Here is a 15,128-nt window from a genome sequence, read left to right as displayed (position 1 = left end):
AGGATGAATTCTAAAATTAACTTGCATTCGTGATTTTAAAGCAATAAGATAAGTGACCACCAAGCATAGTGTCTCACACCTGTAATCCTAGCTTAGGAGGGTTGCATAAGGCCAGGAGTTCAAGACCAGCCTGGGCAACATAGTGAGAATGCACCTTTACAAAAATAATAAAAATAAAAATTAGCCAGGCGTGGTGGTGCATGCCTACAGTCCCAAGTATTCTGGAGGCTGAGGCAGGAGAATCCCTGGAGCCCAGGAGTTTGAGGCTGCAGTGAGCTATGATCCTGCCCAGTCTGGGCAACAGAGTGAGACCCTGTTAAATAAATAACAGGGTTTCATTAATAAACATTAATAAAATAATAAATGTTAATAAAATAAACATTAATAAACATTAACAAAATAAACATTAATAAAAGTGACTTTTTAATCTTTGCTATCCTTCCTTTTACCTAAAGAAGCCTGGTGTAATTTCTATAGTTGATCATTCTCATCACTTATATCTTTTATTAATATACAAGAAAACAGTGTGAAAGAATATGGGAATAAGTTATATTCCCATAGTCCAGTTTATATGAGCAAGTGTAGGGATTTTTAAAATATGCTAATATAATAGCCAATGTGTTCAACATCAACTCAGCAAATATTTATTGAACACCTATGTATCGGGCATATGACTCTGAAAAAAAAAATTCTTACCTCATGGAAACAAATGTAAACCAATATACAGATTGAATCATTCCAGAGAATTCTAAATGTAAATGAAAAAATTTGGTGGGGAAGGCATTGGGATTTCACTTTTAGTTAAAGCATTCAAGGACGATCTCCCCTGTAGGTAATATTTGAACTGATGCAGAATGGGAAAATTGCACTTGCTACAAGGAGATTGAAGAGAAGATTCCAGGCAGAGAGAAGAGTGAATGTAAAACACTAGAAGTGACCAAAATGGGCTGTTTGAGGAATGGAATGAAGGCCATTGTATTTGGAGATCACTGAGAAAGAAAAGAATACAATGTGAGTTGAACTCAGAAAGTTATCAGGAGCTACATCATGTAAGGCTTTGATGACTATGAATAGAATTTGGCCTTCATTTCCTGTTCCCTTGTAATTTTCCGGAGAGTGTTGTGCTGCAAATAACGCAATTTGATTCCTACTTAAAAAAAAAATCGCAGCTATATATAGACAAAGGCCTGTACTTGGGGAAAGAAATCTTTATCACATGTAGTTTCTATTAAATTTCTCAATGATAAAGTATAACAAAAAGTAGTATTGAATTACTATTACAATTCTACACATGTTCCCTTTCATGCATTAAAAGTCACAATTTTTGTAATTTTATTCATGTGCATCACAAATATAAAAATTTTATTTTTATCACTTACTTCTGTCTTCAGACACATTTTAAGATTGATTTTATTTATTTATTTATTTTAGAACAAACCTAAATTCCCCTGGATGTGGGAGGGAAAATTAATGACAATTATTCCAGTCCAAGAGTATTACTTTCTATAAAACTAAGCCTAAATTTTGGTTTACTTCTGCCCTAAGAGAAATAGCATATTAACCCTGGCTGATTATAATGGGTAAATATGATCAATATTTTACTCCTTACTTCTCCTGAAAAACTAAAACCTGACAGGCTAAAGTAAATTTAAAGTCTAAAACACAAAGCTGTACCAAATTTAGTTTGGGCAGTAAGTAGATATTTTTAAACCTGTACGACAGATGTGACTAAAACAATTGGTCTTGTTGACATTGCTACCTTTGTATGGATAGAAATAAATATTAACAATATAATTTACCATTGCACATTTTGGCAAGAAAATTTTTACCATTCATAAAGTCAGGTTGAGCTTATTCTCTGTGGCAATGTCACAGCCTACTTCTGATGGAAAACATTTTTATCCACAACTGATTAAGTCATTTGTCTTAGTGAGACCTCACAGGCAATAGATGGCATTAGCAAGTAGATATAGGAAAACTGTCATCATTAATTATACTGAGGACTGCAATTGGGGTTCCTGAGTTTCCAGTGGCAGACTCACAAAGTGGGTAATACAATTTGTGGATCAAACACAATTAAGTGTAATATATAGTTAATGTCTTTCTATTTGCCTCTTTAATTGCAAGATCAACTCTGAGTCTACATGATGGTGACTAGTACTCAACTAATTCTTTGGCTGTGTAATCTGGATTTACTAGTGGCATTATATTTGAGCTTCCTGAAAAGTTTCATGAAAATCAGCAGTGTGTTATGAGTAACTTTAGCCGGTATCTACACAAACAAAGTGAAAGACACTAAGCTAGTTTTTCTCTGTACATGTTGATCATCAGCATGAGTAAAATTTCAAGGAAAATTTGCAGACAAATAGAGTTTTCATTTTTAGAAAATTTTTGTCTGGGCACCATGTCTCACACCTGGAATCCCAGCACTTTGGGAGGCCAAGGCTGGCAGATTGTTTGAGCTCAGGAGTTCAAGACTAGCCTGGACAGCATGGAGAAACACCATCTCTGCAAAGCGTGCAAAAATTAGCCAGGCATAGTGGCATGCACCTGTAGTCTCAGCTACTCAGTAGGCTGAGGTGGGGGAGGATTGCCTAAACTCAGGGAGGTCAAGGCTGCAGTGAGCCATGATTGCACCACTGCACTCCATCTTGGGTGACAGAATGAGACCTTGTCTCAAAAATAATAACAATAATAATAAATCAATTGAAAATATTCCTGTAAAAGTCATTTAAAACAAAACTATTTATGAGTGCCAACATTTTGACAAATAGGATGTAACTTTAGAATATTTTTAATTGGATAAACAAGAGTATATAAAAAACTTGCTGCATCTTTTGGCCCTGGTGTAATAGATGCAAATTCATTCAACCCTAATGGCTATAAATCAATATTAATTTGATTACTTATGCATTTAACTATTGCCCTAGTATTTTCTCCTGTGGAATTTACAGTTTAAAATGCATTTCTACTTATGCTCTTCTATATTGATTAGGATTACAGTTTGTTTCTTACTAGCTCTGATTCTACAGCATTTTGTTATGCTGTTCTTTCCTTTTATGCTCATTCACGTCTTTAATATTTTTAGTCTATTGAGCATTGCACTTTAATTTTGGTCAGTCTATTTTCCTTCCCTAAAATTACACTGGCATTTCTACTAAAATTTATCAGAATTTTTATATGCTGGTTCATCTACTTTTTACATTTAAGAAATTTTAAAAAAGAAATCTTATGTGGCAAAATTCTCCTCTCCTCTCCTTACAGAGATCTCTGATTACATAAATCAGTGATCAAAAATGCACATATCTCTCACAAATGCTTTCTCTCACTAGAATAAATTTAAAATATTTTGCAAAATGTAAGGTAGCTTTTCGTAGAAATCCCAAGTTTACCTTCTAAAAGTTACATTTATAAACCACTAAGAGATTTCTGTGATTCTTAGAAACATTCGCTATTTACTTCTCTCCTGTCATTCACATTTATAAACTAATGAGTGTGTGTGTGTGTGTGTGTTTGTGTACCTTAAGCGTTCAGTGGATTTGGGAGAATTAGTTGGCTCGGCATGATTATGTGAAAACCATGTTTCACCAAACACAGAGGAACATAATGACTTTCTTTCTTTTTTTCTTTTTCTTTTTTTGAGACAAAGTTTTACTCTGTCACCAGGCTGGAGTGCAGTGGCACTATCTCAGCTCACTGCAACCTCCGCCTCCCAGGTTCAAGCAATTCCCCTGCCTCAGCCTCCAGAATAGCTGGTATGACAGGTGTGCGCCACCATGCCCGGCTAATTTTTTTTGTTTGTTTGTTTGTTTTTGTATTTTAGTAGAGACTGGGTTTCACCATGTTGGCCAGGATGGTCTCGATCTCCTGACCTCATGATCTGTCCGCCTTGGCCTCCCAAAGTGCTGGGATTACAAGCATGAGCCACCACGCCCAGCCATGACATTTTTTATGTGTGTCTTTCCTTCCTTTCTTTTCCTCATTTTGCCATTGACCTATGAATATAGAATAGTGTAGGGATGGTAGCACTGTTTAAATATGTTAGTTCTTGCCTTCTCCCTCACAGTGTAAGTACCTCAAGAGATACAGAGTAACTTAGGCACATTGCAGCTTTGTCTTCTTGGCTGTATTGTGTGTGTGTGTGTGTGAGAGAGAGAGGAGAGAGTGTGTGTGTGCGTGTGTGTCAGGGTGAAGGTCTGGGGAGTGGGCTGTGAAGAAAAAGAAAATAGTAGACGTCATTAATATGATTATAGCTACTCTTCTTACATTAACTCACTTCCTTCCTGCAACTTTTGTTATTATTGGTTGAATCTAAAGAATTTTCAGACTAAGCTAAGCTTAAGTCAATTTGACTAGCATTCTGTTAAGGCAGACACATTCTAACACGGCACTGCTTTAATGCATACCTTCTCTATTTCCCTCTTCCTCCTGAACAAAACAAAACAAAACAAAGGCTTTAGATTCATCAACCTGTAATGACGTGTGTAAAATACTATGTCATTAACACGGTAGTGCCTTGTCTCAAGGTCACTTTCATATGGCTAAAAGCAAAACAGCACATTCCCTTTGACTCAAAGGAGCCTACATATTCCATATGGTATATATACATAATGGAATACTATTCAGCCTTCAAAAGGGGGAAAATTCGGCCATTTGCAATAACATGGATGAACCTGGAGGACATTATTCTAAGTGAAATAACCAGGTACAAAAATAAAAATACTGCATGATTTCACTTACAGGTGGAATCAAAAAAGTTGAACTTATAGAATCAGAGAGTATGATGGTTACCAGAGGCTGGAGTAGGTGGATGAATGGGGAAAAGAGAGAAGCTGGTCAAAGGGCATAAGGTTTCAGACAGGTGGAATACATTTGAGTTATCTATTGCACAGAATGGTGACTATAAAAAATAAAAATGCATGCATATCTCAAAATTGCTAAAATAATAGATTTTAAATATTTCCCCCACTCAAAAAAAATAAGTGTGTGAAGTAATGGATTTGTTATATAAGCTGATTTTCACATTGTATACATTAAGAATCACACAGTAGCTTATAAATACACAAAATTATTATTTGTCATTTAAAATATGATTTTTAAATATGATTCTAACTCACCTTCACATTCTGAAGGTGAGTTCTTTCCAGATACAAGCTTTCTCTGTCCAAAACTGGTATTTCATCTTCTATATCCACAGAAAGAAAAAAGTTGTTTGGAATGAGGTCTTGCTGTGGTGCTTAGGCTGGTGCTAAATGCCTTGCCTCAGCCTCCTAAGTAGCTCCACAGAAAATTTTACTAAGAGATGAATGAGATAGGAGAGAAAGGGGCACTCTGTGATCATGTTATCATGTGTAAAACTTCCTGTGACCAAGAACTCATCTAGTGATTCTCATCTATATTTGACCTTGCTCATAAATCAATGGATTGCACGTTAGAAACATAAATAAGACCATAAATGTCTTAAATTAATGCACTGATGACAGTTCTATACAGGTTTTCAAAGAAACTTCCCATGGAAACATCCCTAGACATACACAATATTATGTAATTCTCCCAGGAAACCTGTGAGGGAGATAACACGTCATATTATTACAGATAAGGTAACAGACTCAAAGAGGTTGTCTTTTGACAAAAGCTACAAAACTAAAAAAAAGGCAGATTCTCAATATAAATTCTGTGTGTTCTGACTTTAAACTCATGTTCTATTCTCTGTGCCATGTAGCCCCCAAAGCAGATCTCAGCAGAGCTTGGTAATATCAGCAGCACACAATGGATTGACTTCAGACATGAAAAATACAGAATGTAGCACTCTCTGTGTTTTTTAGCAGAGAAACTCTACACAGAACCAAATTACCTTACAGAAGAAAAATAAAGAATAGTGTTTATGTATAGTTACACTATATATAAACATATATAAATATATGTTAAATATAGTTACACTATATTTTTGCAGTGTTTTACATATGTAGTGTTTTACATATTGGAACCTTTGTATTTACCATTATCTTTGATCTTCATAACAATTTTAGCTTATTAGCTCTATTTCATTCATTGAGAAACTGACTAAGAGAGATTCTGAAACCAAAAAAATTTCTCACAGTAAGTACAATTGTCCTTAAATATCCATAGAGGATTGGTGTCAAGACACCTCATGGATACCAAAATCAATGGATGCTCAAATCCCTATTTTAAAAAAAAAAAAGTTAACACCTGTAATTCCATAATTCCAGCACTTTGGGAGGCTGAGGTGGGCAGATCCCTAGAGCTCAGGAGTTTGAGACCAGCCTTGGGCAAAACCCTGTCTCTACAAAAAATACAAAAATTAATCAGGCATAGTGGCATGCACCTGTAGTCCCAGCAACTAGGGAGGCTGAGGTGGGAAGTTTGGTTGAGCCTGAGATTTCGAGGCTGCAGTAAGCTGTGATCATGCCATTGACCTCAGTCTGGGCGACAGAACAAGACCCTGTCTAAAAAAAAAAAAAAAATTCAGTATTTACATATAACCTATGTGCATCCTCTTGAATTCTTTAATTCATCTCTAGATTATTTACAATACCCAATATAATGCAAATGCTATATATATTTATATTTGTACCTTTTTGCTGTATTTTTAATTGTCTTTTTTTCGTAATATTTTTTACCTGCATCTTGTTGAATCCATGGATACAAAACCCATGGATCCAGAGGGCTGACTGTACTGAACTGGGAGTTGAACATGAATCTTTCCCTTCAGGGTTTGCTTCACTATCCATTACAATACACTACCTTTATAAGCTATTGATGGCTTCTGCTCTTCTGCTTTCTCAGAAATTTTTGTCCTGGTTAAATAGCATCATTCCCTTCTACATTAGACTCAATCCCTTCAAACAATAATTAGGAATTGACGAACATCTCTAAAAAGGATAAAAAACCAATGATCCAGTCTTGTGCCCATTACAGTAAGCAGTTGAAAGGGGTCAGAATATGCCACCCCAAAATATGCCACTTTGGCATAAGAATTACTTTGAGTTCCAGAAGAATTCTCTGCACTCCCTTTAACTGCCTAAAATAGAGTATAAATTTCCCTTTGCGAAGGAATCCTCCTCTTTCCCTGTGTCAGGCATAGAAGAGCATTAATCACTGAGAAAGAATTTACACTGAGACATACTGACATCAACAGACCTTACTAAAATAATCCTTATCTTCCCTCATAAGCTTCCTAGTCGGTTCTCCAGTATTTCTTGACCCTTGAAGCCCAAACACCTTTTCCTCTGTTAAAATGATATATGTCCCCAAGTCAAACCACTTTGAGTTTTCCTTATTTTCTGTGAATTCCCATGCATGTAAAACATTAATTAAACTCTATGCTTTTTCCTCCTGCTAATCTGTCTTTTGTTAGTTTAATTCACAAGCCCCTAGTTACTTAACCTAAGAGAGTAGCAGAAAAGATCCCCCCTCCATCACAATAATATGTATAATTTTTAATTTAAAAAATTAAAAAAATCTCCATATATTGTTCAGTGACCTGCCCCTGACAGCTTCAAATTCAACCAGTCCTAATGTGTTAATTCATGTTAGGTATTTTCTTCTCATACATTGATATGAAACTATTTCTGAAACAAGTGAAGCACTGAAACATAATTGGAAAGGCAAGCAATATGGGAACACTGGATAAATTGAAGTGCGAGGCAGAGAATAATGAAGGAGGATACCTATAAAGAGGCTTCCTATCTTATGATTTTCTCTGTATTTGACCGTGCTCATAAATCAATTGACCATACATGTTAGAAACATAAATTAGATCATAATGTCTGAAATTAATGCACTGACGACACTTCCATAGAGGTTTTCAAGGAAAATATTGATGGATTTGGAGCTGTTTTTGACATTTGAGTTGGCATCAAGTACAAAACGTCACCTCCCACCCATCACATCACCTCCCACCCATCCTTTGGTGCCCTATTAAGTGACAAAATTCTGATAGGGGCAGCGCCCAGCTGACTCCGTGTAGCAGATATGATACTTTTGCTTTTATGATGCCATCTGCAGAGAAATAAATCATCATAAAGTTGATTGTATCCTATGTTCATCTGCTTGAACAAGTTCGATGTAATTGACAATAATAAAAGGGGATTAGAGAAAAAAAGTGCTCAGTATTGTCAAGTGAGTGTCACCCAACCCCTGACTTCTGAAAGATGGTCAGGACACAGATGGGCTGAAAGAAAGAAGAAGCTATCCAAGGAGAGCAAACACAGACAGGACATAAGGAGTGTGACAGCATGGCATCTGTGTCTGTGCTGGGAGGGTCTGCATGCAGTGGAAGAAATGGGAGGAGAGGTATTTTGTATAGTTAAAAGGTTAGTCTGATTGAAATAGATAGTTCATGTTGTTAACTAATAAGGGATAATTTAAAACTGTACAGTTCACTGAAATTATTGAATGCTATAATTTGGGTTTATTTTTGTATCACATTTGACATCTCAGCACAGTAGCACAGGTAGCACACTGAGGAAGAATTAATTGAGAGCATTCTGCAGCGGTGAGGCTTTCATGCTTTTTCCTCCTCTGCCTACCAGAATAGGAACTTAATGGAAAGTCTGCATCTAGACAGACCAGGGCTCTGTATATAGCAAAATCTTGAGGCCATTTTTGAAGGGATTGTATAAAGAGAATGAGTATGTAAAAAATAGTGGAACCCATATCTGTAATGAGACTTCAGTACATTAAATGCTTATACACAATGAACTGTAACATCTCTGCAGTGAGTTTTTGTTATAACCTTGGTTCCTGCCATTGAAGCACTAGTGGAAACCATTGGCCAGAGTTTCTGATGATCTGATTGGATTTGTTGCCAGTGCCTTGCCCTCCTGCTTCATGATCCATATTGATCCTCAGGTAGTTTTTAATAATTCTCTAGTTAATTCCTCTAATAGCGTTTGAGGTTTTATTTCTGCTGTTTATTCCATCTTGAGTGGCTTGTTAGTGTGGTCTTGTCTTCTGAGCAATAGATTTTTGAAATGACAGACAGAGGATTTTAAACTTCCCTTAGAGGAACTTATGAATATAATCAACGTTAAGTGAAAAGGGCCGATAGGCCACTTACACATGTGGATTTTCTACCTGTGAATTATCCCAATCTTAGAAACTTAGATAAGCATTGTGTTATAAGCAGATAAATGCTCAGAGCATAATACTTAATAACTTACTTCCAAAATTTGGTGGATTTCTTTGCAAATATTTATGAGTATACAATTTCACTCCATGCCTGGACCTAATATTCAATATGAGATCCTTGAGAGTCCATTTTCAATGCTGATCAAAGCCTTTGTGTTCACATACCCACCATATGGTGTAGCTATAAAGATGGATAGCAGCAGAAAAACTAGTGGGCTCCTGTGCAGTGAGTCAAATGGGAATGACAAACAGTATGACAAGTAGGAGAAACAATCAGTCAATCAACATTCATATACCGTGCCCCCACTAGAGTCCCTGCTAGGAATCAAAGAAAGAAATGACATAGATCTTGCTTAAAAAGATTGATTTGGAGGTCTAACATTTATTCGAATATTTTCAAATATTCATTTCCATATTCCAAAATTTCAATATTTATTAAATAATTAAAATGTTAAGGGCAAATAATGACATTAAAGGGAGTTAAATATTAATGTTATATGGAATCATCAGGACTAAAATGCTTTAAAAAATCTTCTTGGGTTTCAGTAAGACTTTGTAGCAGGATTTAAGATGGGAAGTTTCAGAAACAAATATGAAAGGTATTGTAAGAATTGGGAACCAATGTAACAAAAGCAGTGAAAAAAGACTGAATGTGATATATTATGGAAATATGGAAATAGTGAGATTTCACTTAAGAGAAACCTTCATCAAAACACAGCCTGAAGTAACAGAAGACCATCTGCTCAGCAATAGTAAATGTAGAAATTCACTTAGCATAAGCAAAGGGGCAACAATTCAAGGGACAAAAAACAATAGGTGTATAAAATTAAAAGAGCTGGCTAGGTATGGTGGCTCATGCCTGCAGTCCCAGCACTTTGGGAGGCTGAGGTGAAAATATTGCTTGAGCCCAGGAATTTGGGACCAGCCTGGGCAACATAGGGAGACTCTGTCTCTACAAAAAAATAAACATAAAAATAGACCAGACATAGTGGCACATGCCTGTGGTCCCAGCAACTCAGTGGGAGGCTGAGGTGAGAGGATTGCTCGAGTCCTGGAGGCTGAGGCTGAGTGAGCCTTGATGGAACCAGTGCATTCCAGCCTCGACAACATAGTGAGTCCCTGTCTCCAAAAAATACACAAATAAAATTAAAAGAACTTTAAAATCCTGTTTCTTACTGATAGTCCATTGACATTTTGCACACAATAGGTGTTCAAATGATACTACAGAATTATTTTCTGGGCAGAATAAAATACTTCACTTTAAAAGTCAAATTGAGACTTTTATCCCCCTGAATATGTTTTGACTTTGGAGATTTAGAAGGATCAATTTCTATCAGTGGTAGAGGGCTATACTCTGAATATCGAGTTTAAGATCCATCATTTGCTTGAGCTACATTATAATAGTTTAATTTTTAAAACAACACTGCTGAAATAGTTTTTGGAGCTAGATAATAGATTGTAATACAGACTAGAAGGAATTGCAGTACATTTCTTCAGGGCAGAAAGCAGGTGCAGTTATGTCTCTGCATGTGCATCCGATGCTTATGTATTTTAAATGTAAATTGTTTCTTTTAAGAGAAAATATTATATTGAACATTGATGCAAAGGCATTATATGTTTGTGTTTTATTTTCCTGAGATATAAAACTCATTCTCCACCTATAATGAGACTTCGATGAAATATTCCAAAGTGTTTGTAACAAATCTGGCATTTAAGGAAGCAGATTTATACAAGCTATAGCTGGGATTTTTTTCTTTATCTATTTCCAGTTTCTTTACAATATTTTATGCAGGCTTTTATCTATAGGTGGATTTAAGTATATTTTGAATAGTGGGGGAAAATTAAGACTTGAAATTTAACAAAGAACTTAAAGCGAGTTACCGTAACAAAGCATTCTTAAATAATGAATTTTAGAAGTCGGATAAAATTCTTCCTAAAAGGATTCATTATATAAAGCAAATAGCTGAACCATGTCAGGTTGTAACATAGTAATCAAGAGAAAGGGCCTCCAGGCGAGGCGCAGCTATCACTTTAAGCCCCAGGGCGGCCAGCCAGGCTGCTTCTCACATGGTTGCCGGGGAAGCAGAGGCTTCAGCTTCTGTGGTCAAGAAGCTGGGTATGTCATGGACCAGTATTTCAAATACGCTTGCATTCAAGAATGATTTTTCCAGCTCTCCCCCAAGAAAAATTGTTCATCTTGATGGAACGGGAACAGAAGTCTTGCCGAAGTACAAAGAGTGAAACAAATAACTTTGAGCTGTTGAAGAGCCAGTTGTGAGATCCAAACATAAAGGATGACCAGATCTTGAACTGGCTGTGAGAATTTCGCTCTTCTGTCATGAACTTGGCAAAAGACTTTGAGCAGCTCCTCAGTATTACATTGAGATTGCCTTGGTTGAATAGAATTCAAACAGTGGTGGAAGAGTATTTGGCTTCTCTGGGTTATCTTGTATCAACAGACTGTCTTCCTTAGCCCGTCTCAGCATAATTGCTTCCCATTTGGGGTACCCTCCCTGAATGATCATTAAGAAGAGCCATGTAAATGTTTCAGATTCTGATGATGGAGATGATTATCTTCCTGCAAATTTTGACACATGTCATACAACCTTACAAATAATAGTAAGATATGTCCCACTGGCACTGTGGTTTCTTTTGCCCATACTGGTGGAAACATTTCCATTTGTTCAATCAGAGAGAACATTGGAATGTTACATTCATAACTTACTAAAGATTAGTATATACTTTCCAACCTTGAGGAATGAAATTCTGAAGCTTATTATTAAAAATATATTCAAGTTGGATGTGAATGCATTCTGGCAGGATATTGAAGATGCTGAGGAAAAAGCAGCTCAAAGTTGTAGTGGGACAGATTCCATGGAATGATTGTTTAATATGAACAAAGATGAAGAGACTGTTTCTAAGGCTGACTCCAAATGGCTCTGTCAGATGGTGCACCCTGTAGCTGAATGCCTGGACATCCTGCTGTCTTTGCTTTTGCAGTACGTGAAGTATGTCTGCTATGTAAAATACATGGTAAGGTTGGTAACAACAAAATAAAGGATTTATAATACATCACAAACTGATCAACATATTTGACAAACTCCTGTTGCTCGTCCCTGCCTCCTGTCATGTACAGTTTTTCATGTTTTACCTCCGTAGCTTAAAATTGCGACTCTCAGAAGCATTTTTGCAACACCTCTGGGGAAAAAAAAATGCAGGATCCAAATAATCCTGCCATCATCAGGTAAGCCTCTGGAAATTATATTGGAAGCTCTTTGGCAAGAGCTAAATTCATTCCTCTCACTACAACTATAAAATCATGCCTAGGTCTTTCAGTTAACTGGCCACACAAATACCTTAATAACTAGGATCTGAGAATGAAGGCTTTTTGTGATACTGCTCTCCATCAACCATTTTACCCAGCCTTCCAAGCTATGTTCCACACCTTTGTTTTTAGACACAAGCAGCTTTTAAGTGTAAACCTGAAAGAAGGTTTGAGATGTCTTCAGTGCCTACATTTTTAAGGGATAGTGACTAGGCAGCTAAATCCTCCGAAGATTTGCCTGCCCTCAGTGGTTAACTTATTTGCTGCTGTCACAAATAAATATCAGCTAGCCTGCTACACTATTAGTGAGAGGAACAACGGCCAGAAATACAGCTGGAGGGGCTCGGTGTGAACGTGCACCAACCCACTGGACGCCTTCTTCCCCTTTGATCCTTGTGTGGTTAAGCAGTCAAAGAAAGTCATTGATTCTATCAGATACGGGAAGACATAAGTGCCGAAGGGCTTCAGGAGTTTAAGAAACCTATGAAAAAGGAGATGGCAGAAGATGAAGATGATCTTTTGAAAGGCGAAGTTCCCCCAAATGATACCATGATTGGGATTATACCGAGCCACTTTGATGTGATTCACATTTCCTAAGTCCTTTAAGTAGTGTGGGCTCCCCACCTGTGTTATACCTGCCAGACCAGTTCCTTCTCATGTCAAGGATTTGTGATTGAGATGCAGTGTTCTTCCCCATCACTCATCATGTTCTTCAGCAACTGTTTATGCCATTTGGGCACTGCATTGAACTAAAATGCGCACCTGACTCAGGCATCATACTTGCAAGTTAGATTTGAGCGTCTGAACAGACTTTGTTTTTCTTTTTTGTTCCCCGTAGAGACAAAATTAGAAGACTGAATATCGTGTGCAATGTTTTACGGTGGGGTTGATGATAAATGTTAAAGACTTTGCTCATTTAAGAAGTACTTTTCTTGGCCGGGCGTGGTGGTGGCTCATGCCTATAATCCCAGCACTTTGGGAGGCCGAGGCAGGCAGATCACGATGTCAGGAGATGGAGACCATCCTGGCTACCACGGTGAAACCCCATCTCTACTAAAAATACAAAAAATTAACTGGGCATGGTGGCATGTACCTGTAGTCCCAGCTACTTGGGAGGCTGAGGCAGGAGAACGGTGTGAGCCCAGGAGGTGGAGCTTGCAGTGAGCCAAGATCATGCCACTGCACTCCAGCCTGGGCAACAGAGCAAAACTCTATCTCAAAAACAAAAAGAAAGAAAAAAAAAGTACTTTTCTTATGCACTACAGCTTTTTGATGTAATTATTGTGCAATTTCTAATATAGACAGCAGCCTATTTTGACAGACTGCCTTTTTAACACAGGATTTTTTTTTCAGAGCCATAGTCATAGAACTTTGCTGATCTGCTTTCAATGAAGAATTATCTAAGATAAATCCTCTATTTAAAGACTCTAAGTAGAATGTGTTATTTTTGCTGCATTGTTTACCTCCTACTCTAGTCGTGTGTTGGAATTTCAGTAGGGTGCAGAGAAAATGGAGACGGGGGAGACATCCAAACCTGGTCTGGGGCAAAGAGAGTTGCAGCTGGCACTGAAGGAGATCTCTAGGGACCCCAGAGACCAATAACAGCCAGTAGGGAAGAGACAGAGAAATTAGAGAAACAGAATCAGACAAATAATATACTTTCATGGTGTAAAAATGAATTTGAAAAAAAAAAGTGGAGATCCAGGCAAATGTAATTCACATTGACTGAAAGTAGGCTTGGGCTTGCATTAAAAAAATTACATCATATTTTACTCTTCAGCTTTCAAGTGTCCCTTTAGAACTAGAATTACTCTTTGGTAGCAGTTAGAGAGAGTTATTTTTCACCTGCATCATTTGGTTATTTTGAGAATTTCTTTGTTCAAACAGGAAAAAAAAAAAAAAATTAGGGCCGGGCATGGTGTGGCTCACGCCTGTAATCCCAACACTTTGAGAGGCTGAGGCAGGTGGATTGCCTGAGCTCAGAAGTTTGAGACCAGCCTGGCCAAAATAGCAAAACATTGTCTCTACAAAAAGCACAAAAATTAGCTGGGCATGTTTGTGCATGCCTGTAGTCCCAGCTACTCTGGAGGCTGAGGCAGGAGGATGTATTGGGCCCGTGAGGTAGAAGCTGCAATGAGCTGTGTTTGCACCACTGCACTCCAGCCTGAGCAACAGAGTAAGACCCCATCTCTTAAAAAAAAAAAAAGGAGGTTATTTGGTGGAATGGTTTTGCTAGCAATAATAGGCCAATAATAGACCAAACTTACTATGGCAGTCTTTATCCAATGGCTATGCCTATCAGGGATTCAGCTTGGTGAAATCCTTCTCTACAAGCCTCTTTTTCTATTTTCATAACTAAACACTGGGAAAGAGGGGAAGTCTAAGATGAAACCTTGCTTTATAACAAATTTGCCCAAGCACTGCCTGAGTCATTTTGAAGTTCAAGTATATTTTTGCTTTGTTTTTTAAATGTGTACTTTTTTGTTTACTTGTGAAAATGACCATCTTCAAACATATTTATTTTTCTGCCCCTTCTATTTATTTAAAGGCAGGCAATATTTTCTTGACCACAAATATTTTGTAATGAATTACATCCTCTATCCTAAGGCTTTGTATGCTATTGCATAATTACACTGGTGGCAATGTAGAG

The 15,128-nt window shown here is 37.2% G+C and overlaps 1 pseudogene; it reads left to right on the top strand.

Moving 5' to 3' along the window:
* The first annotated feature begins 11,220 nt into the window (after window positions 1-11,220).
* LOC101176128 lies at window positions 11,221-11,873 on the top strand (annotated as a pseudogene).
* Window positions 11,874-15,128: the final 3,255 nt, after the last annotated feature.

Source organism: Nomascus leucogenys, chromosome 20 (assembly GCF_006542625.1).
Source record: "Nomascus leucogenys isolate Asia chromosome 20, Asia_NLE_v1, whole genome shotgun sequence".
NCBI lineage: Eukaryota > Metazoa > Chordata > Mammalia > Primates > Hylobatidae > Nomascus > Nomascus leucogenys.
This window is presented reverse-complemented; position numbering and strand designations above follow the sequence as displayed.